We start from the raw sequence: 26,806 nt of genomic DNA on the forward strand, positions 1-26,806 counted from the left end.
GGATAATGACCCAAGAAGGATGGGGTAGAAAGGGTCTTTAGGCTTCCCTAGCTGACCTCTGAGGTTCCTTAAAGCCCTGGGAAGCTGTGATCCTGGGAAGATCATTTTTCTGTGTCCTGGAATGTAGATATAAGTGAATTGGGGGATTTGGGCTGTCTGAAAGCTGCCCTTTAAATAAATCTTCAATCCTTGGTATTTGACTCTTTTCTTCTTCAGCTCCTACCTAGTTTTCTGTGGCTTTCACTCCCTCCCCATACCCCCTACCCCCACATTTTGTACAGGTTTTCCTTATAGTAGGTGTTTGCTCAAGTATTTGGGGTTTATTTGGCCAAAGATTCTTGTTAATTGAGGATTTCTCTCAGTTGGGTTTCCATGAATCAGAATTTTATTGCCCTTTTATTGTCATAATCAATCTTATGAATTAGTTCTGAGAAAACTGATGGGTCAACAGCCTGTGGTACCCTCTTCTAGGATGGAATGAGAAGTACAAGACCACTATATGTGGAGACAGAATGAGTGGGGAGAGGGAGGAGTGGATTACAAAGGGAGAAGGAGTAATCCAGATAAGTCAGGGGAGCAGTGGAAAGGAAGGGGAGGAGAGACAGGATGGTATAATGGAAAGCACACTGAGGACCTGAATTCAAATTCCACCTCTGAGATGTACTAACTGAATGATCTTGAATGACCGAATCATTTTAAAAATTAAATTATTTATTTTTAGTTTTCAACAATCACTTCTGTAAGTTTAAAATTTTCTCCCTTTCCCTCCCCTCAGCCTTGCAATCTGATATTATATTCTTATTAAACACATTTTCATATTAGTCATGTTGCATAGAAGAATTATAACAAATGGGGAGAAACCATGAAAAAGAAAAAAAACCAAAATAAAACAAAACAAAAAAAGAAAATAGTCTGCTTTGTTCTGCATTCTGACTCCATTGTTCTTTCTCTGGATGTGACTGGCATTTTCCATCATGCGTTCTTTAGAACTTTTTTAGGTCCTTCTATCAAAATCAGTCCTTGCACACTTTAACTGTTACTATGTACAATGTTCTCCTGGTTCTGCTCCCCTCACTCAGCATCAGTTCATAGGTTTTTCCAGGTTTCTCTGAAGTCTGCCTGTTCATAATTTCTTATAGCACAATAGTATTCAATTACATTCATATACCACAACTTGTTCAGCCATTCCCCAATTGATGGGCATCCCCTTGACGTCCAGTTCTTGGCCACCACAAAAATAGCTGCTATAAATATTTTTCTACATGTGGAATGACCAAGTCACTTAACCTCAATTGTCCTCAGTTTTCTCATCTGTAAAATGAAAGAGTTGAACTAGATAGCCTCTGAGGTCCCTTCTAACTCCAGATTTTTGATTCTATGTAATAACAAATGCCAGTCCTGGGATATTTCATATGAATGAGGGACAGCTTGGTGTATTAGAAAGAACACTGACTTTGGAGTCAGAGGGCCTGGGTTCAAATTCTGGCTCTGTTGCTTACTGCTTCAATGACTTTTGTCAAGTCACTCTCTTCTGTGGGTCTCAGTTTCCTATATGTAGAATTAAGGGGTTGAACCAGATGACTTCTAAAGACATGTCCAGCTTTACATCTTATTCTGTGATCTCTCTCTTGGTCTCAGTTTCCACAATTAAAAAGTGAAAGGAGTGGTCACTAGATGATCTCCCAAGGACATTGTAGCTCTGATTCTATATTCTCTGACCTGATAAAAGCTCAGTACATTGTTATTCTACCAGTAAATTCCATCCATGATCTGGATGGAACCCTGGACTTGGAGTCAAGGAGACCTCAGTTCAAATCCCATCTGAGCCATTTGAATCAATCAATCAATAAACAAGCATTTACTAAGCCTGACAGCATTTTAGGCAGAAAGGATAAAGAGGAAAAAATAAATTGTTCCTTATCTCAAGGAACTTACATTCTATTGGGCTGGGGAGGGGATTGGTACACTTAAAACAGGTACTTCACAGGGTTGTTGTGACTGTCTAGTGAAATAACATACACATACATACATTATGTATAAACGTGTATATGCATACATGCATATATGTGTGTATGTATACATATATATCCTCTTTGCTCCAACGACATTTCTTATTATAAGATGTGCTGGGCACCTGGGATGTAGTTTCCCATTGAGCACATAAGTATAGTAGGTATAGCTGCAAGAATCCTTGGAGACCATCTAATCCAATACTCTTGGCCCATTTTGCAGATAAAGAAACTGAGCATACAAAGAGTGGAAGTGTATTTTTTTTTTTTTTTACCAAGGCTTCGCAGCAAATTCATGGCAGAGCCAGAGCCAAAGCCTGAGTCCAAGTATTGGAGATACTTGAGGAGCAAAGAGAACTTTTTACTTATTTAAAAGTTTATTCAAGAACCACACATTTCTTAATAATCAGAGTGGAATGGACTGCTTCAGGAGGTCTGAGCTCACTCTCATTGGAGGTCCCTGCAGAAGAGATGGATGAGTGCATTTGGACTAGGTTATAGAGCAGATTTTTGTTCAGGACTGAATTGGATGAGATGATTCCAGAGGTCCCTTCCGACTGAGATTCTGTGATTTTTCTGACTTGTAGTGATCAATCCATTGTATCTTGGTGTTGGAAGCATCTTCATTTTTGCTGCTAATCTAAGTTGTGTTAGGTGGTCCAGAAGATTGTTGTTGTTGTGTTTGTCTTTTGTTTTCAAAAAGGACCATGACATCAGAGAAATGATGCCATAGAGTGCTGGCCTTAGAATCAGGAAGATCTGAGTTCAATTCTTCCCCAGACACATACTCGCCTACACCCTGGGCAAGTCACTAAACCCCTCTTCTGCCTCAATCTCATCCTCTGTAAAATGGGGATAATAATAGCACTTACTTCATAGGGTTGTTGTGAGGCTCAAGTGAACATAGACTTTGCAAACCTCAAAGCATAATAGGAATGTTATTTATTTTTATTATTGTGCACTGATTGATTTGGGTCTGTGAGAAAGAACAGAGGTAAAGTATTTCAATTTCTTCTCTGCAGTGCTAATTAATAGGACAGAAGGATGAGGTTTGGCATCTCTTCCTCATTACTAATTGGATAGCTACATGTCTGTTTTGGATCTGAGTATTAGATTTTAATGAGTATTTGTCTCTCCGTTTGAAAAACAAGTCTGATGGTTTGATAAGTTGTCCCTTTTCTCTTTGAGTAAAGTTCCTCAACTCCTCCTGTACTCCAGGCTATGTCTGTGAGAAGAGAAAGGGTAGGTTTTTAGCATCTAATGCCTGCCCATCTCTGACCCCACTGGGAAAGTCTTGCCAAGTACAACATTTTGGAGACCTGCATTTGTGCACTGTGGTGAATTTAACTAACATTTGTTTAATACCTACTAAGTATGATGTATCAGTCTCTGGACTAGGGATACAAAGACCCTCCAGGAGTTTACATTCTGTTGGGAGGGGGGCAGAAAAATGAATGAATGAATGAATGATATGTACTAAAGACATGCAGAGTAATGGGTGGGAGGTCAGAGGAGACAATCCGGGACAGCAGTAATAACTGAGGAGGCCAAAAGAGGCCTCAAGTAGAAGACTCTTGAACTGAGTCTTGAAGAGAGCCAGGGATTCCAGAGGTAGAGGTGAGGGGGGAGGGCATTCCAGACAGGGGAGGGACAGTGTGAATCAAAACACTGAGGCAAGGGATGGATTGTTAATATGGGAAACATTGAGTAAGACAAAGACAATCTGGGTGGAAGGTAGAGCTCAAGGAGAAGAATAATATGAAGCTAGTTTAGGAAGAGAGGTTGGAGACAAATCTGCTTGTGAGATACTCCCCTGGGTGCTTATGGAGATCCTCTGAGCTGCTGAAATCTATGTAGCATCTCCCACGTATGAAGTAGGGGGAATGGAACATTGGACACCATAGATGACCACACCCCTAGAGCTACATAGTCAAAAGAGGCCATCCAAAGAACACAAGCTCTGATACTGGTTTCTACCAGGCTGGAAAGGTCTTGAATATGGGCCCTGTAACACACTGTATTTCGATTGTCTGAGCACCAGCCCAAGTTTGAAGAGGTTTATCATCGAAGAATTGACCTCCAGGAAAGGGTTGTTTTGGGCTACTGTTTACTGAATGTTTGTTAAGTGGACCACAGGGGTGTGCTCCCCTCCAGAGGTTCCCTGGAGTGAGCAGATGGAGAAACCTTTTAGTTGGGTCCCATCACCACAGTTCAAGGGCTCTTCATAATGCTTTTCAGAGGCTGCCCATTTGAACCTTTCTTCCTTGAGAGGTTGGAATGTGAATGGTTGGAGATGCAAGCTAAGAGTCAAAATTAAGGCTATGGAAGCAGGAGGGAACCTGTGGACATTCTGTGTCTGTAGTGCTGGACATGGTTGTTTTTACCTTGTTTTATTTGAACTCCCAAGTTGCTTTAGTGTAAAATTGGCTCCAAGATATGATCTTCATGTATATTTGGGCATCCAGAAGTGCTTGTGTGTCCTCTCCTACATTTTCTTCTCAAAAGTTAGGTTTTACTGGGTCATGGTGTTGCAATAATAGCAGTAATATTCATATGATAGCTGATATTCCTATAACATGTTCCGCAAATCCCCTTACATACACTATCTCATTTGAGCCTCACAGAAGTTTTCTGAGTTCAGTAGTATGAATGTGTCTATCTCTAGCTATTAATCTGTTTCATTTTGGATTGAAGCTGTGATTTAATTTCCAATGCTGATTTGGCAACTACATTTTCACCTGTGGGCTTCTCACCCCAGAACATTCCTCCACAATGCCAGCCCCATTCTCTTATTGGTGAATTCCTCCCCCTCAGGCCTCCCTTTTGGGAAGATGCTCTAGATGCTCAGCCTTCATCTCCTTCCTGGTTCTGCTTCTGATTTTTCTGGATTTCAACACCTTGACTCCATATGGGTACCTTCTCTCCCCTGCCCCCTTTTCAGTTCTTTTTGTGTACTGTCTTGTCCCACTAGACTGACTCTAAGCTCCTTGAGGGTAGGGGGTGTCTTTCTTTTTGTTGGTATTTATATTCCCTGTGCTTAGCACAATGTCCAGTAGAAAGTGCTTAATGAATGCTTCTTGCCTGGTGTTGCCTCTGTAACTGGTAGTCTATAAGATTTGGCAATTGATTGGATATGTATAGAAAGTGATGGTGATGAGTGGAGGATGATTGAGGTTGTGAGCCTTGGTGACTGGACAGTGGTAGTCCCATAGACAGTTAATAAGAAAGTTGGGGGAAGGGGAAGATTTGGGGGAAAATATATTTGTATTTTAATAGGGACCTTAATGCCCCACAGAAATGAACCTTTAGTGGTAGGATCTGAGGCGCTATGATAGATTTGTAGAAGAGTCTTTTTTTTTTTTAAACAGGGGAATTTTCTTAGTATCACTGAAATTGTGTCAGTAGATGGCTAGTTATTCTGTTCCATTGTAAGGCTGGCCTTTGTGTATGTGAAGACCATTAGTTATGTTTTCAAGGATCTGGATTTTTAACTGTCTATGGAGTCATATGAAAACTTACATGCCTAAAAATTTGATTATCTTTTAGATATGATTATCTATTAGATTATCTACTATGATTATCTATTAGATAATGTGAACCACAAATTTTTACTGAACTTTCTTTTTTTTAAGTTTTACTTATACTTTTAAAAAATATTGGCATTACTATTCCCTCCCAGTAACTATTCCCCCTCTCTTTTAATAAAGAGAATAAATTAATATACCAGCTATGTCTGATAGTGTATACAATATTCTATGTCCATAATCCATCACTTGTCTATTGAGAAGAGGGAAATATTTTTCAGTATCAGTCCTCTGGATTTAGGGTCACTAGAGCAATCAGAATTCTGATGTCTTTTACTGTTGATGGTCATGATTTATATTGTTCTCTTGGTTCTGTTTTCATCATTTTCACAATATGACAAGCCCCCATCCCTTTTTATTGTCTATCTTTCCTTGCCAGTTCTTGCTAGTTTTATAGTATCATATAATCTTTTAAAAATATTTATACTGTTCCATCGCCTACTCTTGCTAGCAGCCTCTTTATAGATGTTTATAAAAAATCAAACTAGGTTAATGAGTTCCCTATGTCCGACAGGACATGGTCTCTTTCCACATGTCCCCCTTTCCCTCCTCATCTTTAGACATTCTTTAGTCATTCTTCAGAGCATTCTATTCCTCCCGGGCAGACTCCCCTAGTAGAATTTTAATTCATTGAATACTCGGTGTTCTTTCTCTGAATCCTTGAAATCTGCTTTCTAAAAATCTAGGCAGTCTGTCAGATTATTTTTAGCAATCATTGGATCATAAATCATAGACTTAGAGCTTCAAGAGATTTCAGAGGTCATTCAGTCCAAGCCCCTCACTTTACAGGTAAGGAAACTTACTCAGAGAGATTAAGTGACTTGCCCAAAATCACACAACTAATAAGTAACTGAGACAGAATTTGATCCCAAACCTTCATGATTCAAAGACCATTGCTCTACTCATTCACTCTGCCACAATTCTTCCTCTCCTTTCCATTCTAAAATGGTTCCCTTCCCCCCAAAGTTCCTTTTATTTCTCCCTCAGCCACCAGTTTCTCTTTTTTGGTGAGAGTCAGGTTCAGAATATCAGTTTTACTCATTGGTTCATCCATCTTCTAAATGATGAATTATCATAAAAGCAAGCCAAGAAATTATTGACTGCTTTGCTTTTGGCAGAGAGGGAGTAAGAGAAGATTGCAGGTAATTGAAGTCCCTAATCCCTATGGTACCATGCCTCTGTGCCAGGCTTGAGATCTTTTCCCTGAACTCCTCATCTGTTTCCTCTTTCTGTCCAGATGGTCTGTAGTGTACTCTGATAACAACATCACTTTTCTTTCTGTCTCTGTTGATCTTCACCCAAATGCTCATTCCCATGTTCCTCCCAATCTCCTTTTTTTCCCCTCATTTCACCTTGTTTACCTGAAGCAAGCATATTAATAAGCTGGTTATTAAAATTAATTCTTTACTGTCACCTGACTTTACTGCCCTTGCTCCTAAGTTCTCACTTTTGGCATTTGACTCATTTGGCCAAATGGTGACATTATCTTTGCCTCCAACTTTCTTCATGGTGTCTACTTCAATAGCCAAAATGATTCTTCTTGTTCAAAACCCATGCTGACTTTATGTTTACACAATCAGGGCTTGCTTCCTGTTAGAGAGATGCCTCTAGCTCTCATCTCATTAGTAGAATTGAAATAACTTACGAATCCTGAGCCAACGACTTTCCCAACCCAGGTTCCCAGCCCTACCCATTTCCTCGTGTTCTCCGATAACCATTTTGGGCATACCCAGGGGAGTGATCTTCCAGCATCCCATAGTTGCCAGTTTATAATAACAAAATATTTTAAACTGACCTATTAACGATAAGCAATATAATTTCCACTAAGGGAATAGGAGGGTATTCTATTATCATTCAACAATAATTCAATTCAGTAAAAATTTATTAAGTGCCTCCTATATGCCAGGCACTGTGATAAGTCCTGGGGATACAAATAAGAAAAAAAAAGATAGTCCCTGCCCTAAGAAGCTTATAATCTAATAGGATAACACACAAAAGGAACCTGAAAAAAGGGGGGAGGAACAAAAAGGGAGTACATGATGTTCTATGGAGTAGAAACCAAATAGAGCTGCTGTTGGAAAATGGAGTTACCTGGAAAGTTCTGTAAGTTCAGAGTACTCTCTAAAGGAAGGCTTTGAGAGTAGTTTATTATTTACCCTCCAGCCCTCCATTCAGAGGGAAGAGGCAATTGAGGAAGATAAAGAAGGTGTCGAGAATGAAAAAACAGAATCAATCAAAATGGTAACAAGATCACATGATTTTAAGTATTTATTTCTATGGTGTCAGTTTATTGCATTTTCTGATATATGTGCTCCTAACATAAAACATGAAATTAGTGTATGAGTAAACATCTGTGTCTTGATTTCAGAGAAGTTTCATTGGAACATTGGTTATTATTTGCTATTCCACCCCCAACAAAGCTTGCCATTACAATTAGCCAAAATTTGTCTTTTTCAGAAATAGCCAGGAAGTTAAGCCTGTACATTTCTGAGTGAAACTGAAGAATAGAACACATCCATAGCAATCCCAAATTATTAAAAAGCATCTCTGAGCAGCCCTTGGTGCCACAGGGCTTTCAAACAACACAGAAATTCTGAGAGTATGCTTTTAGTGTGAGTACATGCATCCAAGTCAATCTAATTCAATTCAGCTATATGTAAGACACTGTCCTTGATGCCGAAGGGTATACAACTAAAAGCAATATAAGCCTTGCCCTCAGGGAGTTTACAATCTGCTCATCATCCTTATTGAGTATTTTAGGATTTTAACTCTGGCCTTCTTCTTTCCCCCATAGGTACTCATTACAGGGCAAAATGCCTTTCAAATAGGAATCTTTGAGAGAAAGGAGTAAGGGTTTTAGGATGGAGGCCATGGACAACACAGCAGCACCAATGGCAATAGAATGCTATGGTCAGAAAAAGGTGTCATTAATCAGTTGAAGGTTATTCTGTAGACTACAATGTCTGATATCCCATCCTAGGGGCAAAGCAAACTCTCATAGCAATGATCAGACATCCTTTCCTTGTCTCTTCTTTGTTCAGCAGTTCTGTTGGGAGGCCTCTTTGGCCACCTGCTGTGCTGGGATACAGGTTCTCCCCAGGAAATCCTGGCCCATTGGCCTATTATGTTATTCATTATACATGAAAAAAAACTTGCTAAGCCCTGGTCTCCATTGTAGGGTTTTCTGGCAATGCAGCACAGGATCATGTTACATGGCAAGGCCTTGCCTCATTACTGGTTAATCCTATTCATTGGTTATTAAAGGATGCCTGGCCAAGATCTCTGCAAAGCCCCATTTCTATTGTCACCCATGTTTGACTTGGACGTTAAAATGTTCCCTCTTCCCAAACCACCAGGGCTACATTAACCTTTGGTTCTTGTCTCTACTTTTGCTCACCTGGATTGCCTAAGTGAAGAGTAGTACTTCTTGTCCTTAACTAAATTTCCTTCCTCCAGAAAAGCCTCAGGAGTCCTGCTTCTATATGTGTTCACTCCTTCCATCCATATTTCTTGAGTGCCTTCTACCCACCCTGGGCACCATGGGGAGATGCCATCAATGAGAAATGTCCCTAGACCTCCCAGAATCGGTCTGGTTGAGGAGAACAGAAGTGCCCAATTAAGGACAATTCAGAACAGTCTGCTAAGTGACCAGTAGCAATACAGACAGTGGGTGCTATAGGAATTGAAAGGAGAGAGATTCCTGTGGACTAGGTGTTCAGGGAAGGTTTCCTGGAGGGTATAGAACTCTGAAAGATAAGCAAAATTTATGAAGGTGGAAAGGAGAGGAAATGACATTCTAGGTGGGCATATGGAAAGCACACTAACTCTGGAATCTGATGATCTGGGTTCAATTTCTGCCTGAGGCTTGCGTGATCTTGGACAAGTCACTTTAAACACTCTCATCTTCTGTTGTTGTTGAGTTGTTTCAGTTGTGTCCAACGCTTTGTGACCCAGTTTGGGGTTTTCTTGGCAAAGTGGCTTGCTGGAGTGGTTTGCCATTTCCTTCTCTAGTTCATTTTACAGATGAGAAAACTGAGGCAAACTGGGTTAAATTACTTGCCCAGGTTCACACAGCTAGTAAGTGTCTGAGACTGGATTTGAACTCAGGTCTTCCTGACTCCATGTTCAGAGCTCTATCCACTTTACTACCTAGATGCATCCTCAGTTTCCTCAACTTGTAAAAGAGAAGGTAGATTGCTTGAGCTCAAGAGTTCAGAGCTGTGGGAAGGTTAAATCTGATTGGGAATCTGTTCTTTCTGGTACCAATATAGTGAGCCTCTGGGAGTGCAAGACTACTAAGCTGGAGGGGTGACCTAGCCCAGGCTGGAAGCCCTGACCAATCCAGATCTTAGGATTGGACCAGGAAGGAAAGAAGGGAAGGAGAGAGAAAGGAAGTAGGCAAGAAAGCAACCAAACAATGTTGGGTCCAGATTGTGGAGGACTTTTAATGCCAGGTTTATCAAGATGAGAGCTAAAAAGACCTAAACTATGAGGATGGCTAGGGATGTAAAGGAGTGAACACATGAGAGACATCATTTATCCCTTGAGATAAGAGAACATTCACTGTAGTAGCCACGGGATGGTTGTGAGAGAGGATGGGGTCCTCTGGTTTTTCCTCTCCTCTTAGCCTACTTTCTTCTCCTTTCTCTTTCTTTCTCCTCTCTGTTTTCAGTGCTTCTAGTTTCCTCTTATCTCCTTCTTTTTACCCTTCTAACCTTCTTCTTTTTTCAAATAAAGGCATTTATTCTGGATAGCACAATGAGCAGCCTCTTCCTTAAGGGAGGTCACTGCCCCTTAAAGGGAGACCACAATTTAAGGGAGACCCCAGTTTAAGAAGCAGGGAAGCTTCTTAAGGGAGACAGACCACCCCCCATCCAGGAGAAGCTAGGGATTCTTTTTTTTCTTGGAGGGGTGAAGGCAAGGCAATTGGGGTTAATTGACTTGCTTAAGGTCACAAGGTTAATAAATGTTAAGTGTCTGAGACCGGATTTGAACTCAGGTCCTCCTGACTTCAGGGCTGGTGCTCTATTCACTGTGCCACCTAGCCACCCTGAAGTTTGGGATTCTTACAGAGGAAAACACGTCTTGTAGGCAGGGAGATGAGGTAATCAAGAATATGTAGGCAAAGGGCCCCTTGTTTTTTCAAATATAATTTGTTTTTGGTTGAATCATAGATGTGTTTCTAAGTTGAGTATCTATTATATCCTTCAACAGAATGTAAGTTCCTTGAAAGGATCACATAATAAATAGATAATGGGATCATAAATTTAGAGTTAGAAGAGATGTTAGAGGTCTTTGAGTTCTATTTTCACATTTTTACAGATCAGGGAACTAAGACTCAGAAAGGTTAAATGACTTGCTCACAGTCACCTAGATAATGAATCTCTAAGATGGGATTTGAACCCAGACCTTCCTGATTTCCAATCCATGATTCTACCCCCAAGTTGCTTCTAATGCTTGAGAACTGATTGATTAATGTGTTATCCAAGGATTAGGATTCAAATGTTAAAGATAGAAGAGAGCCCCAGATATTCTATAAGAATTTCCTTCTGCAGAACCATAGCTGATCACGGACTTCTCCAAGGGGAAATAGTTTCTCTTCATCTTCTGGGAAAATGTCCAGGACGCAGCAATCAGGCTTTAGTTAGTTCATGTCGCCATACTGCTGCTGAGTGGTCCCTCAAGATCAGTTCCCTGGAGTGTATTCAGCAGCGCCTGCCTTGAGGAGTCTTGGAAGCACAGACAGAAGCTTAGATGCACACGAGTTTCCTAGTAACTTAGCCTGTCATATTGGTAGAATAATTTTGTTCATCTGGGTGTCCCTGTACCAGTGAAATGACAGTCCCAGTCCCTATCCCTATCTCTCTGTACCCAGTTTGTATTGTTGAGTCTTTGGTAAAGATACCACCGATCCTTGGATTCTCCATTAGCCCTAAGTCATACTACAAAAACTAATGTTTCTGATGAAGCATAAGCTTCTTCAGAAGACACAAATAGGAACAAGGCACATTTACACTCTGGTTTATTGGCCTGCAGGTTACCTTGTCCAGGAATATTCATCTGTTTTCCTGGGGAATTCATTCTTCATGAGAAAAATCCATGAAAGTGTATGAGAGTAGGTGAAAGGTGAAGAGGGAGGGAGGGGCCAGTGAGCAGTCCAGTATTTCTTCCCAGACCCAGGGAGACCCCGGGGCCTCTGATTAGTAAATACCAGCTCAATAAGACTTGCTCCCCAAACCACCCAGCTGGCCCCAAATGAACATTAAGACAATAATTTCAAACACCACTTCCTTAATGATCTTGGCTCCCTCTTCATTTTTGTGATTTAGGTTGGCAAAGGGCAGCCCTTGAAGTGCCCTCCACATTGATCAGAATTTCTTTAGTTCTTATGGAGATTTAATGACTGGTGCTGCTCTGGTTCTGGAGGTCTAGCAGGATACCAACCATCTGATTAGGGACCTCCCTTGTCAAAGGAATGCAGTAGGGAAGGATTGATTGTGGGAGCTGCTTGGAAGGGGATAACAAGGGTGGGATTACAGCAAAAGATTGGGAAAGGGTCTCTATTATTCTCCCTGACTTCACTCCTGTCTCCTACTCAACAAGAGTGGGGACCCTTCAAGGCCTTGGAATACCACATTTTAGGTCCCACATTCTAGCCAAAGTTTTCCAGTGATCAAAGGAAGTTACAAATTTGGCCATCCATGCAAAATTGTTCACCATGAAGTCTGGAGTCACCCAGAAGGTTAATTTCTTCATTCAACAAACCTTAGTTGAGCACTAGCTCTATGTGTGCATATATATACACACATACAACTCTATGTGTGTATATGCACATACACACAGAGTTGGTATTCAGCTAATGTTTGTTGAATAACATATATTATATATATGTGTATTTGTATACATATGTATGTGTATGTATGACTCTTGAGTTAGGCCTGGAAGATACAAAGATGGATAGACAGTCCCTGTCCTCTAGAAGCTTAAAATCTAGTAGGAGAGATCATACATGTACTTAGAGGATCATAGATTTAGAACCAGAGGGGACCTTTAGAAATCAACTCATGATCATGACCATAGATCTGAAAGGAATCTTAGAGATCATCTGGTACAATCCTCTTCACTTAACAGGTGAGGAAACTGAGGCTCAGAGAAGTCATGACTAATCTAAGGTTCACCCAGGTACTAAGGAACAGAGACAGGACTTGAACTCCAGTCCTCTGACTCCAAATCCAATGCTTCTGCATACTGATTTTCAAGTTCACATCAAACTAATACCAATTACTCACTAGGTCTGGAATAGCTATTTGCCTCATTGCTTCCTTTACATTTTGAAGGATGAAATTATCATTTGGGCAAGCCATAATAAAAGTATTAGCAGCTCTGCTTTTTGCAAGATCAAGTTCAAGCAGATGTCTGGATAGTCGAAATCCCCCATCAATACTATTTCATGCCTCTGGATCTTAAATCATGATCCATTTCCTCTTCCATTCCAAGTGATCTGTAACAAATTGGAATGAAAATATTACATCCTTTTTTGCCTCCATTGATATTTACCTGAATGTACTAGGCATTCCCCATGTGGCTCCTGGATCTCCTCACATGAGTTACATGCTACTCCCATCTACCCTATTCCCTTTTTCTTATCCTGCTCCTTTGAATAATGAATGCCCTTCCAGAACCGTTTCTGGTCATGAGACTTGTCCCACCGTGTTTCAATGTTTGTTTCCTTGGATAATAAGCATATCCAGTTCAGGTTGCCTATTACTGTTACTTTGTTCATTTTTTTGGTATGTTACACATAAAATCAGATTCCTTTGCTGGCTTTGTTCTTTCGTTTTGTACTCAAACCACTATAATGCATATCAGTGTGTAGGATGCCATGTTGTATACCTCCAGCCTCCTGGTGACAAGGCGGTTTGACTGTGAGACTCATTTGTAAATATCTGTTTTACTCTCCTGCTTGGGACCTGGAGGGCAGCAGTAGCTACTTGACTTACAATACTGCTTTTGGAGGGGGGGGAGACAGAAGTGGGATCTCTATTAATCTTGTTATATAACAAATTGATTTCTGGGCAAATTCCAGAGGGAAGGAACCAGATGACATGCTCAAGCCCCTGGATCATCTCTCCTCTTGTGTGGCTGCCTCTGGTGTGGCCAGGTACTGATGCCAACTCCCAGTGGAATTTTACTCTAGTGATTTGCTCAAGTTGGGAGACAGGACTTTTACTACCAATTCTGACAGTAAGGGCAAAAACATCACAAATCATTCCTGGGGGAAAAAGCAATCAGGGGTTTGGGGAAGAGGAAAGACCTCAGTCCTTAGAACACAGGGGTCTGTGTGGGGCAAGATCCAAAATCAGGAACCTTAGGATGTGATATTCTCTTGGGGAGGTCACTGTTGGAGGAGAGAGCAGGGTGGGACTGGGCTAGGGGAGAACTCATAATAGTAACTTTCATTTCCAACTAAATATTCTTGCTTGCTAAGCTCAGTTGTTTGTACCTGTTGAAGTACTAAAAGTGTTTTCAGCATCTGCTAAATTTTAGCACCTTCTGTATTTCAAAGCCTCAGTTGATTCAGGGTAGTTTCTGTTTTAATTTCTTATTGATATATTTTGTTTTTCTGTCACTTTCATTTACAAATATTCCCCCATCCTTCCCCTCTCCAAAAAGCAATCCCTTGTAACAAAGAATAAAAAAAGAAAGCAATGAGGTGGAGGGAAGGGAAAATGCAGTTCAGCAAAACTAATGGATGTATCCGCTGCATCTGACAGTGTGCCACACTCAGAGCTCCTCATCTCAGCAAAGAAGGAAAGGACGTCCATTTTCATTTTCTTATTTCTAATTTGTGGACAAGCTAGGTCGTTACATTTACAAAGAATTGGTGGACTTGTTGTATTTGTTCCTGTTTACATTATTATAGTCATTGTGCATGTGATTTTTCCTGGTTTTTCTTACTTCACTCTGTATCAGGGTCAAATTCTCCAAGTCACCCTGTTAAAGCAAAGCCTACGGTAACCACTAAAAGCCCCTCTTTCCATTTGTTGGTGAGTTTGGATATCAGCTAGGTGCTTTCCCATTCCCCCTCCTCCCCCCACACTATTCCAGCACGAATTAGCAACAGAGTCCAAACCTTGATCTGAACATTAGGTCCAGGCCCCCTGATCCCAACCCCCCAATATCTAGTTGTGCTTGACCTAGATAAGAACTCTATAAAAACCAACCAGACCTAACTAGGGGCTGCCCTTAGACCATGCTGACTGATGATCTAATGATGAGAGGCTGAGGGAAGGAGCATAAATTTGGAGATCTTGTCATGATTTTTATCCAGGTTTCAGTGCTCCCACCCAACAGACCCCCAATGGGTCTGTTTCCATCATCCAGCATGTGTCCTCCATTTTGACTTTCTTTCTGCTGCCTCTGCATTCTTACCTGTGCGGCATTTTGGAATCCCAAACATCACTTCAAATTGCATCAAGACAATCCCATATACAGCACCATATGTAAAAGAGTCAGGACTTACCTCACCATCTAACTAAACATGTGTGTGGGATTTTGTAGGATAAACAACTAGAGGGAGACTTAAAGACTGTCTAGTCTGACTTCTTCATTTTGTAGAGGAGGAAAGTGAGGCACAGAGAGGACATTTGTCCCTTAGAGTGCAAGCTCTTGGAGGATGGGAGGGGCTATTGTTTCACCTTGTAAACCCAATGCTTAACACAGTGTCTGGCATGTGGTAAGCACTTAAGAAACTCTCATTGATTGATCGGTATATTTAGAGAGGTTTCTTTGTTTATTGGATTTTGCTAGTGCCTCCTGACATTAATGATGTACCTGAAGGAAATTTGGTGTGACTGGTGAGTATCGATCAACTAAGCACCATTAAAATTGAGGTGACAAGTATAAGTCCTCTTGGATGATAGATGAATTCTTCTTAACTTTATTTCTGCAAAAATGACATGGACAGTTAGTAAAAGCTTTTCTATGTTCATTTTGACTTGATTTGAAAACTGAGTTGCTGTGTTGGGTAGGATCATTGGTCTGAACTCTGTGAGTCTGCTTCCAGGGCTTGGCTTGTCATATGGTCTCTTGTGATGGCAGGGCCAAACCAGGCTGAACTGGAAAAATCCCAATTGTAATTGGGGCTGCTGACCTAATGATGAGAAGAAGCTTAGGGAAGGAATGAAAATTTGTAGATCTTGTCACGGTTTTTATCCAGGTATCTTAGACTTTTTATGTCAGTATGTAATAATATGTAGACATCTGCCCTTGGTGTCAGTAAGGCTGGGGTTAAAATCCTTTCTTTAACATGTCCTGGGGTGGCTAGGTGGCACAGTGAATAGAGCACCAACCCTGGAGTCAGGAGGACCTGAGTTCAAATCTGGCCTTAGACATTTAACATAAAAACTAACATAACCCTGGGTTAAGTCACTTAACCCCAAATGCCCTCCCAAAAGAAACAAAAAAAAAATGTCCAGGTGATGTGACTCCAGGCAAGTCACTTAACTTCTCAGTGTCCCTAGACAACTCTCTAACATTTATACATGGCATGTTTCTGATATTGGAAGAGTTTCCAAAAAAAAAATTACAGGTAAGAATCATGATTTCAGACAAGAGACGCTAAAAAATAGATATAATAAAGGAAGATAAGCAGAAAAACTATATTGTACATTAAGGCACAAATCAATAAATTATTTCAATGCATAACACTTATGTACCAAAGGCATAACATATAAATACTTAAAGGAAAAGTTTATTGAATTTGAGAGAGAATTTACACTAAAACTCTATAGTGGGAGACACCAAAGTAACAGACTTAGTAAAACCTAGCAAAAAGATAAACAAGAAAGAATAAGTATCTGAATAGAAATTTAGAACAGTTAGATGTGATTGATTTCAAGGTTACTGAATGGGAACAGAAAAGAATTTACATATTTCTTTGCTGTGTGGTAATGTTACAAAAAATTGATTGTATTGGGCCTAATAACCTCACTAAAATGCAGAAAAGTTAAACAATGTTTACCTAACATATTGCAATAAAAATTATTTTAAATCAAGGGCCTTTAAAAAGAGGATTGAAAATTGTTTGATGACTAAATAATTTAATTCTAAAGAATTAGTGAGTCAAAGAAAAAATTGTAGAAAGAAAAGAAAATTTCATCAAAGAATATAACAACAATTAGACAACATACCAAAATTTTTTGAGATGGGGAAAATGTATATTTCTAAATGTTTTCATCTATAAAAAAGATGGAGAACAGATAAATGAATTGGTCATACAATTAAAAAAACAAGAAAAATAATAAATAAAAATCCAGAAGCTAAACATCAAATGAAAAATTCTTAAAAATGGAGATTGAAAATTGAAAACAAAAAAATAAAAACACATTGAATTGATAAATAAAGGGAGGAGTTTGTTTTCTGGGAAAAAGAAAAACCTAATAAAATATATGAACATTTTGTCTAATTTTAAGAGAGAGGAACTTTCAATTGTATCTAAGATGAAAAAAAGAGGAGAATTCATAACAATTGAAGAAAAATTAAGGTTACTCTTGGAAGAGGGTGTTCCCTTATTCATCTGACAGTTCTGGAGCAAAAATAACCAAAAACCAAGTGAAAAAACACCCTAGTCTTTCCTTTCCTCCTGGATACCTGGGTTAGTTCTATGTATCAGGAGTTGATGTCTATCCTCTGATATCTACCAGGCACCTCATAATTAACATTTATATAGCCCTTTAAGATTTGGAAAGCACTTCATGTACATAATCTCATTTGAACTTCCCAAGACTTCTATGAGGCAGATACCTATAAGTATTATTATACCCATTTTACAGATGAAGAAAGTGAGACTCAGAGGGGTTAAGTATGTAAGGGACCTGTGGTCACACAGTAAGTTTCAGTGATAGGTTTTTAACCCAGATTTTTCCATCTCCAAGTTCTGCACTGTATCTATTATGCCTCTGCCTCTAGTTCAGCATCCCAGAATGTCAATTTTGGAAAGGACTTCTGAGAGCACTTAGCCCAACACCCTCAATAGAAATGAAATCTCAGGAAAATAGAGCAATTTTCCAGAAGTCATATAGTTATCAAATGCCATAACAAAGATGTGAACCCATATCATTTGATTCACTTCATCTAATCTATTATCCATTGGAATATTCCATTCTTTAATGTATGTTGTTTGAGATGGGTTTCCTTTATAGCTCTCCAGGAAGCTGTAAGGACCTCTGGCTTACCTGCTGCTAATGTGGAACTATAACATGGGATCTGAATCTTGTGGATATGTGTGTGTGTGTGTGTGTGTTCAATTGTGTTCAATTTAGATTTTTATGAGCTTTGTATTATCAAGCATATTGTAGTTACACTTTTTGGGTAGTGGTTGTAGGCCTGGGGAGGAAGGGTCAGGGTCAGGCAAGGTGTTAAAGGTAGAACCGGCAGAGCTTGGGAACAGACTGAATGTGTGGGTGGAGAACTGAGGACAGCAGCCAGCTTACAGCCACGGCTGGCAGTGTGGGCTACAGGGAGGGAAGCCACTGATGATATTGGGGAAATTAGAAAAGGATAACATCTTGAGAAGGGAAATGTTTAGTTTGGGGGGAAGGGATGTTTTAAACATACTGCAGCTCAAGTATTAGTAGGACCCGATAATGATAATAGTTCACATTTTTGTAACAAGCACTTTCTTCATTACACCCTTCTAAGACAGGTAGCACTCACAGGAGGAGATGTGGAGAAGTGGGTCAGAAAACTGAAGTGACTCACCCAAAACCCTAGAGTCAGTGTCAGAGATAGGATTCAAACCCAAGCCTCCCGACTCCAAAGGCACCATTCTTTGCATCGCATTGCTTCTCTGACTTCTCAATTAATTCATCCAAGAGGAGCTATCTATACTCTAGGGAAGTGGTATCAAACTCAAATAGAAATGGGGGTCACCAAACCACACATAAGGATCCCTACTCACCACATATCGACTAAGAAAACTACATATTCACATCATCTATGTTCTATTGTACTTAAAATATTATCAATTATATTTTAATTTGGTTGGCAGCCAGGGAGTGTTGGAGGCTGCATTTGGGAGAACCTTTAATATCTCTGCTATAGAACAGAGATTCTTGACTTTTGATTGTTATAAACCTTTTCAGCAGTCTACTGAAAATCTTTGTAGTATAATGTTTTTTAAAGCATACAATTAAATACATAAAAATACAAAAGAAATCAATTGCATCTTAATACAGTTACCAGATAATTAAAAGTCCTACATTTAGGGACCTCAGGTTAAGACCCTTACTCTAGGCAGATTATAAACTGACTTCCTAGACTATAAACTTCAGGAGTGCAGGAACCTTTTCCTCCCATATAGCACAGGGCCTTACACCATGTAAATATTCAAGAAATACTTGTTGAATAAATGAATGAAAAGCAACACAGGGACAAAAGCAACAGAAGGAAAGGAGACAGAAGATTTGGTTAGAGATAGCTGGTTTATTCAAAAGCAGAATGTTCATTTTCAGTGGAAAGAGTGATGGATTTAGAGTCCTAGGACTTTGGTTCAAAACCCACCTCCACCATTTATTCCCTGTGTGACCTTGGGAAAATCACTTAACCTCTCTGGCTCTCAGTTTTCTCATCTGTAGAATGAGGGGGTTGGACTACATGACCTCCATGGTTCTCCCCAACTCTTTTTCTATAATCTGACTATATGACTTCTGACTATATGACTATACATTGACTATATGATTTCTAAAGTTCCTTCTAGCACAAAATCTGTGATCTACATAAAATGATAGCCAAAGCAAGAGAGGTAAACAAATAGCTCTCCCCAGCTGGTTTCAGATTGAATCACTGCATTTGTGATTACTTAGATGGCAAAACCCTTCGGTCTGCTTGATTAAATTTGTATCTAAGTCTTTCTCAATGCCTTTTTCCCCCTGGTGTTTCCAAGAAAGTGCCTGATGATAGCAACAGCAACAGCACTAACCATCAGAGGCTGAGAGCCGAAAGGAAATGCAGTTACATTAAGCCCAGCCCCCTCATTTTACAGTGGAGGAACTCAGGCCCAGGATAACAACACATCACCCATTGCAATTTGCAGGATTCAGCACGAGGGTCATTATTTTTTTTCATTTTTTACAGGTGAGAAAGCTGAGGCTCAGGAAAGCTAAACAATGTGCCTGGTAGAGTAAGAGCTAAACCTTGGACCCCCAATTCTGTGGAGCTATTTCTACCATATCACACAGTACTCCCCTGCAACAGATATCAGGACCCCCAGAGCAGAAAAGACAAATCTTGAATCTGGTATCTTAGACTACCCAGCTGTTTTTATTCCTATAATGAAAGTCACAAAGTGACAAGTTCATTTGTGTGACTGGGAGAAAATTATTTTTTCCTCTGTGGAGCTCAATTTTCTTATCCAATAATAATAATAATAACTAAAATTTATATAATGCTTACGATGTATCAGGAACTGTGCTAAGAACTTTATAATTATTATCCCCACTTTACAGATAAGGAAAGCAAGGCAAACAGAGATTAAATGACTTGCCCAGTATTATGCATCTAATAAATGTCTGAGGCAGTTTTTTAACTCAGGTCTTCCTGACTCTAGGCTCAGTGCTCTATGCACTATACCACCTGGCTACCTATCTTGAAAATGAGGATGATTCTACATCTTTTATTTTACTTTTTAGGGAATGTGGGGTAATTACGTTTTTTTTAAAAAGTAGAGATACCATGATTTTGAATTCTTTGAAAGCCAGCTAGGAGGTGCAGTGGATAAAGTTCTGTGTCTAGAGCCAGGAAGGCCTGTATTCAAATCTGGTTCAGATTCTGACTAGCTGTGTGACCCTTAGTAAGTCTGACCTCTGTTTGCCTCAGTTTCTTCAACTGTAGAATGGGGACGAATAAGGGTGCCTAACTCACATGGTTGTAGTAAAGCTCTGAACACAATACCTACCACAAAGTTGGTGCTATATAAATGCACCTTCCTTTCCCTTCCTCCCCAGATCTTTCTACCTACTGTGCTGGGTTGCTCAGGGTAGGCAGCTAATAGTGTTTATTGTTGTTGAGTTTAGGTGGCAGAGCTGGCATTAGAACCTAGATCTTCCAATCCCAGATCCAGCACTCATTTCACTCCATCACATGCTTCATTTCCATTTCTCATCCTGTCCTCTTCTCCTCTGGCCCTCACGCCTCCATTTCCCCATTAGAATGTTTGGCATTTTCCTTTTTTGGAAATCCTTAATAATCCTGCCCTGGGCTATTCAGAGCCAAAATGGTATATAAATTGAATTCTTGTGAGAAAAAAAAAATCTCTCTTCCTGAGCTGAAGAGAGGTGGGAGCATGGATTGAATCAGATATCACAACTTTCCCAGGTTGTTACCCATTGGAATCTAGTGCCTCTGCTTGGTTTCTGTGGAATGTTGTCTTGTCAGTCGAGGAAGTGAATCATCTGGGCTGCTGATTTGATGAGTGGTCCCTGGAGCAAGGAGGTCAGGCAATGCATTGGAGTTTCTTTCATTGAGAAAGGATGCATTTAGATGAAGGCACAATGCCCTATGGGCCATGGCTACTCCCTTAGTCAGAAGCATGTTGGCTGTGGAGCTTTGATATACTCAGAATGGCCTGATTTCAGGAGAGCGCAGAAGTGAGGAGATTAGTAATAGTTGTTTGAATCAGAAATCTATTTTTAGTTCATAAGGAATTCAGCCAAAGGATTCAAAAGCAGTTTTCTTCCTCCTGGGACTATGCACATTTTCTGGGTGAGATGTGGGACTTCCATTGTAACCTCTGAAGGTTATTCTTCCTCTCTCCATGGTCATCTTACTAGGGCTTCTCAGAGCTCTCCTATCTGTCATCATGGAAGTTGTTAGGCCAGGGAAACAGTAGAGGGGATGTAGGAGGAGGTAGATGTTTTATTCTCAGCTTTATCAGGGCATCCTCCAAGCCCGAGGTAGTTTCACTTCTCCATGTGGTCAAACTCTGGAACGTCTCACTAAGTACTCAGCAGCATCTGTTTTAGAATCACAGAATTTTGGAATTGAAAGGGACGTCAGTGGCTAGCCTGCACAAGAATCCTCTCTACAACAGACCTGCCAAGTGGTCATCCAGCCTTTGCTTGAAGACTCCCAATGGGAGAGAAGCCACCACCTCCCAAGATAGCCTATTCTACTGCTCTAATTATCAGGAAATCTTCCTTTACATCTAGCTTCAGGGTGCCTCTTTGCAGCTTCTACTTGTTGTCCCCTAGTTTTGCCTTCTGGGGTTAAAAGGAACAAGTCTTCCAGGTGAGAGGCCTTCAAAGACCACTGCTATATCTCCTGCCCTTCTCCTCAATCTTCTTTCTCCTTATCGAGGCTAAACATCCTTAGCTCTTTCAGCTAATCGTGATGCAGTATGAAGTCAGGCCACCTCACCATCCTTCTTTCCTTCTTGAGAATGCTCTCCAGATAATCAATAGTCTTAAAATACAGCTTTCAGAACTGAATACAGTGCCCCAGATATGATCTAACCAGGACAGAGGACAGAGTGACTATTAGCTCCTTGTCCCTGGAAGCTGTGTTTCTCTCAATGTAGCCTATAATTACTTGAACTTGTTTGCCTCTCATCATATTGCTGAGCTGATAATGCACAGAAGCTTCCAGAAACCTGTTTGACAGATTTGGGAAATGTGACAATACATCTTTTCCCAAAGATCCTGACCCTTCCCACCTCCCAATCAAGACATACAATATCTGCAGATGTAGCATATCCCCAAGAGTATCAGAGGACTAGCCCACTCACACAACAACCAGGTTCATAGCCTTATCTAAATTTAATTTCTCTCCTCAGAGACAGGAGACTGAATTATATTCTGGAGTAGTTAACAGAATTTTAGTGACATTCTGTTGGCTGTACCAAGTTTGTTGATGTAGTGGGTTGCATCGGAATGTATGTCAGGACCCTTGGCTTCAAATTTACACTCTGGGGCCTGATTTTCTCACTTAAAAAAATGAATGGATTGAACTAGATCATCTCTGAGACTCCTTTCAGTTCTGTTGACACATAGTAAATACTTAATACTTTTTCAAACTTTTATTCCTTTATTTTTTCATATTCTAATGTCCCTTACAGCTATGTCATATAACTGACAAATCTAAGATTATAAGTGCCTATGTTCTGAGAGACAGATACGTTAAATTGTGATGAACTGGAATTAGCAGGCATTAATTAAGCACCTGCTGTGTGCCAAACACTAGGGCTCTGGGAAAATAAAGACAAAAATGAAATAGTCCCTGCCCTTAGGGAGCTCCCATTCTTTCAAGGGAGACAATATGAATTCAAATAAGTGTATATAAAACAGATCCCAAAGAATGAAGTGTTTCAGTAGATAGATTTTTTTTTTAAACACTGATAGAGTAAGTGGCCTTTTTGTCTTTACTCCTTGTGATTGAAACTCTGAAAGGCATAATCAGAGTCCACCTTCCTACCTTAGACTAGTCCATGGAAAATAATTGAATTAGTCTTTGATATCTTGGGTTCTTTCAGGGCCCTGGGGGTCATCATTAAAAAGATTAATTCTCATTGTCGTGGACCATAGATGTAGGTAATTCTACATCAATTCCATTTGAAAGATGTAGACAATTAGATTAAGCAGGGGTGGGGAACCTGAGGCCTGAAGGCCACATGTGGCTCTCAAATGTGGCCCTTTGACAGAATCCAAGCTTCACAGAACAAATCCCCTTAATAAAAGGATTTGTTCTGTAAAACTTGAATTTGGTCAGAAGGCCACACCTGAGGACCTAGAAGGCCACAGGTTCCACATCCCTGCGCTGGAGAAAAAGAACCATGGCAACTGATTGCATTGGATGCCCCATGGGATTTAGAGTGAGAGGAACTGGGTTTGAATTCTAGTTCTTGTGTGATTTTGGGCAAATCAACTTCTTGGTCTCAGTTGTAAATGTAAAGTAAATGTAAAAGTAAAATGAAGGCGTTGATCTAGATCTGAAGTTCCTTTCAGCTATACATCATTTATCCTATGATCCTTTTAGCTCTAAATGTATGACTTTATGGTAATATGATTAGGACCATAGCGGGTGGGGAAGAGGGTACAATGAAGCATAGGAAAGACAGTGCTTTACTTTAGGTAATTAGGAGACTGGTACTGCCATGAACAAATATAGTACCTCATTCATACCAAACCCTCTGCTTAATAATGGCAGTCTCTTAAGTAATGGATGTTTTCACTCTATGTTTACCAGATGTGGTAAACAGCCTTCCAGATATACATGCAGCATATCATATTTATGAAATAAAATATTGTTCATTTTTATTGGTTAATTTGAAGTACTCCAAATGCTTCTTACATTTTTTGTAATGTCTCATGTGTGCAGGACCCTGTACTAGGAACTGAGGGAAGATGCTAAGATGGAGATTCCACAAAGAACTTACATTCAGGTTGGGGAGACAGCACAGAATATAGGAAAGGTTAAATAACCAAGTGAGAATGAATGACAATATCATAAATTGGAGGGCTAACTGAGTAGTATAAACAGAAGGGACTATGAGATTCTCCAAGATGTTCAGGGAAGGCTTGCTGGGGGAAGTGAGATTTGAATAATACCTTGAAGTGTTGGTAAAATTCTGATAAGGGAGATAAAGGGGGAGGGCATATTAGACAGGGAGGAAAGTAGGAACAAAGGCACAGAGGCAGGAAAATGCAATGTGCATTTAAAGATAGCAAGAAGGCCAGTTTAGCTGGAGTGGAAGGATAAAAAGTGAGAGGGAAGTCTGGCCAGATAGGTACAACTACACTCATAAGTATGAGATGGATTGGGAAGAGACAGTGTGGTCATGGTGGAAAGAACTTTGGACCTGGGTCAGAAGAGAACCTGGATTCAAACCCCACCCCCTTAATGTCTTTGAGTTTCTTCCTCTGTAAAGTGAGGCCTTAGACTCTATGGCCTCTGAAATTTCTCCTAGCTCTAGAACTATGATCCTATGCTCTAGAGAATTACCATACCTAGTGAGGCAGGAATCTGTGATCATGTCACTCCCCTTCTCTGAGGTAGGTTTGAGTTCAAATCCAGCCTCAGACACTTACTGGATATATGACCCTTGCCAAGTCCTTTAATCTGTTTGCTTCAGTTTCTTTAATAGTAGAATGGGGATAATAACAGCTTCTAACTCTCAGGGTTGTTGTGAGCTTCAAATGGTGTACTACTTGTGAAGCATTTAGCATAGAGCCCAGCACATAGTAGGTGCCATATTGATGGTTAGTCCCTTATCTATAAAAAGGGGAGGTAATGATAATACACACCCTGGCTGCCTCCCAGGGTAATTGTGAGTTCAGTGCAATATCTCCCGGGGTTCTTACTATTTTCCTAGGGCTGTTCCTCTGACCTTTTTTTTTTTTCTCGCTCTCTAGATATGTACAAATTCCTTAATGAAAGGTAACCATGGAGATCCTGCCCTCATGAAACTTGGTGGGGGCTGGGCCGGAGAAGGTGGAGACAAAGCGAGGGGCAGAGCCAGTGCCCAGAAGTGCCCAAGTCGAGAAGGGAGCATCCCTCTCTCACTGGAGTACCAACAGTGCCCATGGGGCTAATCTGGGCTCCCAAACGAGATAGGGAAGCCTCGCTGTTCAGAAGAGAGGGAGTTAAATGCTCCACAGCCCAGTGAGGGCTGTGTAGGCAGGCAGGCAGCTAGCTCGGCTCCGCTCGGCTCCGCGAGGGTGCAGTGATCAGTGAAGCAGCGGAATTCAATTTGCAGCAGTGACCTAAGAGGGGCTATTTTTAGTAAGAAAATAGGTCAGGGGATGTGGTGGTGCAGACTGACAAATGAACAGCCTCCCCCCCTTTCCCCGGGGGGCTTGTTTCCTCCTCTCTCCCGCAGGAGGGGAGCGCGGAGGTGAGGAAGGAAGCCTGATTAGACACCACCACAAAACCCGAGTCTGGGCTTTCATTGTGAAATAATCATGGGGAGGGGAGGATAGAAAATAGCGCCCCCCCCCGCCCCAGAACAGGGTGAGTGGGGCTTCCCACCTGGGATACACTGGAGGGGACCCCTAGAAGGTGGTGGAAGGCGAGGTGGCGATGGTGCTGAGATGGGAATCCATTCCTGACAGCTTTGGGATGGATGCGCTGTCCAGGCATCAGGCAGCAAAGGAAGCGCTCGGTCTCAGCTCGCTCCTGAGCTCTTGACGGCAGCAGAACCAGGCGTTCTGTCTTGCACTAGCGTTAAATGCAAGTGCGCGATGGCGAGGTGGTTAGGTAACAGCTCAACCAAATCGACCCTTTTGTTGGTTCTGAGCTCTCTCACAGGTCAGCATCTCAGCCTCTCTCATGGGCTTGGCTGTCCCAGCTTCAGCCCTGCAAATGGGAGCCAGAGGAGAACTCTCTAGCGGACCAGCCAAAAAGCCAGCTGCTATGGATCACGTCCTTGTACTTCCATCCTTTTAAAAACTGCCACGCTTGCTCGTAGGAAATGCCACCTGACAGCACAAGGTGTGTAGCTCCCATGCTGCTGGCACAGAGAAAGGAGACGGTCTCGTTAACAAAATGCACTAACTCAAGGGCAGCAAGAATTCGTGTCTGCGACAGTCACCACAAACCAATGTGAAGGGTTCCAGTGGAAGCCACCTTCATTTCCAACATGGCATGCCCTTTGCACTGATAGTTCTGCCGGTTCTGTGGTCTGTCTAGAGAGACTTCCTCAGCACCATGAACAGCGCATTGAGCCTACCCTGCCTCTCTTCAAACAGCGCCAGCAGTGGTCAGAGCTGGAAGGGGCCTCAGAGACCATCTAGTACCCTCTCCCCCACTCACTTTAGAGAGAAACCTCTGAGGTTCAGAGGTGAGATAATTTCCCCAAGGGCACACAAGTGGAAGCTCTAGGATTGGAACTCACACTTTCTGACTCCACTATCTACACAGCCAATGCTAGCCATGCTGGGCAAGGTGCATTCTAGGAGTCCACTTCCCTTAAGATACCCAGTGAATGGTTATTAAATATTTAGATCTAACTGTGCAAGAAAAAAGATATTAAAATCACAGAATAGCAGACCTGGAAGGGATCCTAGTGCACCCAGCTTCAAATGTTAGAGTTAAGAGGGACCTTCAATCACAAAATAGGATCATAGACTTCGAGCTGGAAGAGCCTCTGAGTCCATTTTACAAATGAGGAAACTGAGGAAAAGAGAGTTTAAGTAACTTGCCCAAGGTCACACAGATAGT

General features: G+C 41.0%; 1 protein-coding gene across 1 annotated transcript in view; it reads left to right on the forward strand.

Moving 5' to 3' along the window:
* The window catches only part of SERGEF (secretion regulating guanine nucleotide exchange factor), a 242,658-nt gene that overhangs the window by 154,817 nt on the left and 61,035 nt on the right, over positions 1-26,806 (forward strand).

This window comes from Petaurus breviceps, unplaced genomic scaffold (genome assembly GCF_028583685.1).
Source record: "Petaurus breviceps papuanus isolate PSGF00001 unplaced genomic scaffold, PetGlider_PUasm1.0 140, whole genome shotgun sequence".
NCBI classification, from domain to species: Eukaryota; Metazoa; Chordata; class Mammalia; order Diprotodontia; family Petauridae; genus Petaurus; species Petaurus breviceps.